This window comes from Trachypithecus francoisi, unplaced genomic scaffold (assembly GCF_009764315.1).
Source record: "Trachypithecus francoisi isolate TF-2019V2 unplaced genomic scaffold, Tfra_2.0 Lachesis_group1, whole genome shotgun sequence".
NCBI lineage: Eukaryota > Metazoa > Chordata > Mammalia > Primates > Cercopithecidae > Trachypithecus > Trachypithecus francoisi.
This window is the reverse complement of record NW_022681454.1, coordinates 44,975,052-44,980,369: the sequence shown is the minus strand read 5'-3', so window position 1 is coordinate 44,980,369 and position 5,318 is coordinate 44,975,052. Positions and strand designations below refer to the sequence as shown.

The following is a 5,318-nucleotide window of genomic DNA, read 5'->3' as shown; positions in this document are numbered from 1 at the left end:
ATTCCCAGATGTTCATAACATTTAAAGATAGTTATCAAGTAATCAATGCAAAATGTTTGTTGAGAAGCTTTTATTCCAAAGAATAAAACTGTGCTTAAGAGCTTTATTCAGTGTCAAAGCATGTTGGTGGCAGAATGCAAACAGGTATCCTGATTCTCAAATTGAAATATATCCCTGTGCCCTTTTCCTTTAATATGACAAAGTGACTATAGACCTACAGAGATTTGCTTACAATTTTTTTTCTCACAATTATTTATCTACAACATCTCCCTTGTGGGGATATTTACAAGATAGTTGGCTGAGAGAGAATAGAGGTTGAAACATAATGCTCAGAAAATAAAATAGAAACTGAAATATTATAAATAACTAATATTCTAATGGAACAGTCATATCATAGGCTCTTAATCCCATTCTAAGAAAATAAAAATATCTTTACTTCAGAAAAAATAAAGATGAACTTTTAAATATGGCACAATATTATTTTTAAAAAGAATTAGATTGAAATACTGCCGTATATTGTGATGGAAAAATGTGAAGATTTTAAATGAAGAATAAAACCAAATTTGATTCTTCTCTTCTGCTCTCTCCCATCCTCTTTGCCTCTGTTCCTTCCTCTCACAACCACGGATGCCTGGGACACCCACTAGCACAGGGATACAGCCAGGAACAAGTTACACATGGTCCTTAACATCTTGACACCTTCAAAATTGCAGGAAAGACATATTAGGTAACTAATGCAATGTGAGGTGTATAGTGAAATGGAAATATAGTACTTTTTACACAAATGACCGTAAGTAGTCTTAGTTTAAGTGATTATTGTCTGTCTCTGCACCTTACATAAAAAATAAAATCCCATCTCTATTCTGTGATGGCATCTCATGGCTGCCAGTCATATCTAGAAAATTCCCCCTCAGGTATGAATAGATCGGTGATAGGCTCTACTGGCATGATTGCCAGTCCTGTTTAGCAAAAATTTTCACGATTTTTCAATCTTTATTCATTTAACAGCCTAACTGATTCTTTTCCTGTCCTAAACAGAAATATTTAAACTTTGCTAACTTTCTTTGAATTTGGAACTGTCAACATATGCTTTTATTCTAAAATATTTCAAGTAAAAAAAAAAAAAAAACGTGGTAGGATGAGGTGCTGGTATATAGTCTATGATCCCCCATATGAGTGTGCTAGAGCTGTCACCAAAAGTGCCACAAATTGGATGACAACTGGACAACAGAAACATCTGTCTCTCAATTCTGGAGGCTAGAAGTCCAAACTCGAGGGTTGGCACAGCCATACTTCCTCAGAAACCTGCAGAGGAAGCATCTTTCCCTGGCTTTCCCTAGACTCCAGTGGTTCTCTGGCAATGTTTGGTGCCCCTTGGCTTAGAGGTGCATCATTCCCATCCTCCAAGTTCACAGACCATCTTCCCTCTGTGGATCAGGCTCTGTGTCCAAATTTCTCCTTTTTACAAAGATACTAGTCATATTAGATTACGGCCATTCCTAGTGACCTCATTTTACATTGATTACCTCTGGGTAAAAACCCTATTTCCATGCCGGGCACAGTGGCTCACACCTGTAATCCCAGCACTTTGGGAGGCTGAGGCAGGCAGATCACCTGAGATCGGGAGTTTGAGACCAGTCTGACCAGCATAGAGAAACCCCGTCTCTACTAAAAATACAAAATTAGCCAGGCGTGGTGGCGCATGCCTGTAATCCCAGCTACTTGGGAGGCTGAGGCAGGAGAATCACTTGAACCTGGGAGGCAGAGGTTGTGGTGAGCCGAAATTGTGCCATTGCACTCCAGCCCGGGCAACAAGAGCAAAACTCCGTCTCAAAACACACAAAAAAGACAAAACCCTATTTCCAAATAAGGGCACATTCTGCAATACTTCAACCAACAATTCTACCTCTAACAGCCCCAAGCAAAAAGACACATTCTTTATTGACACTTGTATGAAATAACTACTTACCGAACCACTCCACCCTGTACTTATAAATCATCTTTAAGGAAGGCTATGCATTATCTTATCTACTGCTGTAGTTTTTCTCTTCATGGGAAGAGTCCTAAAGAGATGAAAGAAAAATTCTTGGTCAAATTTTTCTTTAATGTGTGGAAATTTTTATCACTTTGAAAAGAACCTGACAACAGTGGAAAATTCATAAAGGAGACTTGGTATGTCACCAAACTAGATTTTTATTCTCATCATGACCAAAGGTGTGCCTCATGCCTTTATATCCAAGTGACTTCAGCAACTAGATGTGATGAGAAAGACATGATAAGGCACTGGGAAATGTAAAGTCAGCTCTACTATGAGGAAGAACAATAGTAAATGGTTGATTCAACAAACATTTATTAAGCGCAACTATGTGCAGGTCCTGTACTAGGTTGTGAGGACACAAAGTTGAATGTAACATGGTCTTGGTTTTCAGAAGCTTATCTCCCTAAATGAAGAAATAAGATAAATTTAAAAAATCTATAATACAGGATATTTTGGTTCCAGTGGAGGAAAAGGGAAGATTAAGTAGAACCTTGAAATAGAAGTGTTATTTCCAAAAGTCAAAAATTAAATAATGGGGACTAACATACCTGTTTTTAGTATTCCATGGCATTTTTAAGTACAGAAATAGTAGTATTTTTGTGATGTAATACCATAACTTAGATGGGTCTTGCTCACACTCCCTAGCCTCAAGCAATCCTCCCATCGTGGCTTTCCAAAGCGCTGGGATTACAGGTGTGAGCCATCACGTTTGGCCTGTAACTTAGGCTTTTAAAATGTAATTTTAATCTTTCACATCTTGAGAGGTATCCGATGATTATAAGCGGCATTCAATTTTTGAACGGAACAAAGATGCACTCATTTGAAAGCATTTCATTCCTCTATATCCTAAAAGCTAACCCCTGGTTCCCAACTACAGCCTGTACACAGGCTGCTCCTCCTGTATTCCCATCTCTGCATTGACAACCCCATCCTCCAAAGCACTCAAATGAAAATTTCAACCTTTTCTTTGCCTCACTTGGTGGACACCAAGTCCTGTATAACCCACCTCCTGAGAATCTCTAGAAACTGCCCCTGTTCTTCGTCCCCATTGGCCATCAAGGGTCCTATCTTTTCTTGCCTGGACAATATAATCATTCTAAGTGGATTTTTCTGCTTCTTTGAATCTTCTTCCTCCTCACAATTATCTACTTTCCCATCCTGTTACCAAAAAGACTTTTCCGAAATGAAATATGATCACATTACAGCCCTGCTTTAAAGCATAGAGTGTGTCTTCATTGTCTTCAATATGGAGGAAAAACTCTTTCACAGCCCAGCCCCTGCCTCTCTCCGGAGCTTCCTCTCGTACTGTGTTCCCATGCATGCTTCACTGCAGACACACTGACTGCCTGTGGTATCCTGAACATCCCTTGCCCTCTTACAGGTGTTGTCATGCTAGCCTCCTGCCTAGATTGCCCTTCCCTGCATTCCCTCCTGTATTCATCTTGTGTCGCTGCTGACACAAATCACTGCAAGCTTAGTGGCTTACAACAGCACTCACTTATTTTCTTACCATCTGCAGGCCGGAAGCCAGAAATCAGTTTCACTCAGCTAAAGTCAAGCTATTGCAAGGCCAGTTCCTTCTGGATGCTCTGGGGGAGAATCTATTTCCTTGCCTTTCCTAGCTCTGGTGACCATGGGCATTCCAGGGCTGGTGACCCCTTCCTGTGCATTACTCTGACCTCCTGCTTCCATTGTCACCTCTTCCACTGTCTGCTCCTCTGTTAGCAGATTTCTATGTCCTTTTTATAAGAACATTTGTGGTTACGGAGACGCCCACCCAGATAATCTAGAACACTCTGTCTCAAGATCTTAATTTAATCACATTTGCAAAATCCCTTTTGCCATATAAGATAACATTCACAGGCTCGAATGATTAGGCTCTGCTTATTTTCAGGAGCCATTATTCTGCCTAGCACACCTATTTTTTCCTACCTCAGCCTTTCAGGGGCAGCTTAAACATTTCTTCTTTTCTGGGACATTTTCTAACATCCTATTCCCTCCCCAATCCCATTACTCCCTCCAGCAGTTCCCACTGAGTACTTCACTAAGAGAACCAACTGTCTGGTTTTGCTTGGGACTAAGGGGGTTCCCAGGACACAAGACTTTCAGTGTTAAAACCAAAAATCTGCCAGACAAACCAGGATGAGTCAGTTACTCTAAGTCCTCACCTTTCTTTCCGTATCACCCTCTTTGTAGCACTCAGCACGTGGGATTGTAAGTTAGAATTCTCAGTTCTCTTGCCTTTCTCCTCTGCAGGGCTATGGGTGGGAATGTTTCTTTTGTGTTTTTGATGCTCACACCTCGTTTCTGGCATGTGGCAGATGCTCCGTAAAGTGAATGGAGTTTGTGGAGCAGCCCTGCAACAGCAGACAATCTAGGCAAAGTGGAAATTTTCCGTCCTGTGAATAGAACAAAAAACAAAATGAAACAGAACATTAAACACCGGTATGATGTGCTATGTTCTCTTGGGTACTTTTTTCTTTGATTTTCTCATCTACACTTGCAAATTTGAGTAAAATTAGACACAGTTCTTTGCAAGAACCCAAATATTCGCAGTCCTTGACAGAACACACTGTCTTCAAACAAACAGAGGCTCTACTATTTATAGCTGATTGCTTCACCGCTTGTCTTGCCTGTTTTTTGAATGCCCTTTGCCACGAACAAAGCAGATTGAAAATAGATTTGGGGCCAGGTTCTGGGAGTCTTCTAACATTTCTTTATTCTCTTAAACACTGATAAAATTGACCCATTCTGGGAATCTGCCTCCTGAATGCTATAGCAGCTGGAGCACCAGACATGTGACCCTCTCTGATATCACTTCTCTCTGTGTGCCCTCCAACCAACTTTGTTTACCTCTACAAAAGTGCCCTTGGGCAAAGGTGCCCTGCAACTTAGAGTTAATGGAAAAGCAACTGAGGTAAACATTAAAAAGGGAGACTCTCAAGCCTGTAATCCCAGCACTTTGGGAGGCCGAGACGGGCGGATCATGAGGTCAGGAGACTGAGACCATCCTGGCTAACACGGTGAAACCCCGTCTCCACTAAAAAAAATACAAAAAACTAGCCGGGCAAGGTGGCGGGCACCTGTAGTCCCAGCTACTCGGGAGGCTGAGGCAGGAGAATGGCGTAAACCCGGGAGGTGGAGCTTGCAGTGAGCTGAGATCCGGCCACTGCACTCCAGCCTGAGCGACAGAGTGAGACTCCGTCTCAAAAAAAAAAAAAAAAAAAAGGGAGACTCAGACAAAGCCATCGTTTAACCAGAGCCATCGATTCCACAGTCC

General features: G+C 41.4%; 1 long non-coding RNA gene across 1 annotated transcript; it reads right to left on the bottom strand.

Annotated features, from left to right (window-relative positions):
- Positions 1 to 348: 348 nt before the first annotated feature.
- LOC117086342 lies at positions 349 to 4,427 on the bottom strand. The gene is made up of 3 exons (XR_004438299.1): positions 4,207 to 4,427; positions 1,970 to 2,063; positions 349 to 699 (listed from the first exon to the last, which is right to left on the bottom strand). It is a non-coding gene; the product is annotated as an uncharacterized LOC117086342 (long non-coding RNA).
- Between the last annotated feature and the right edge of the window lie 891 nt (positions 4,428 to 5,318).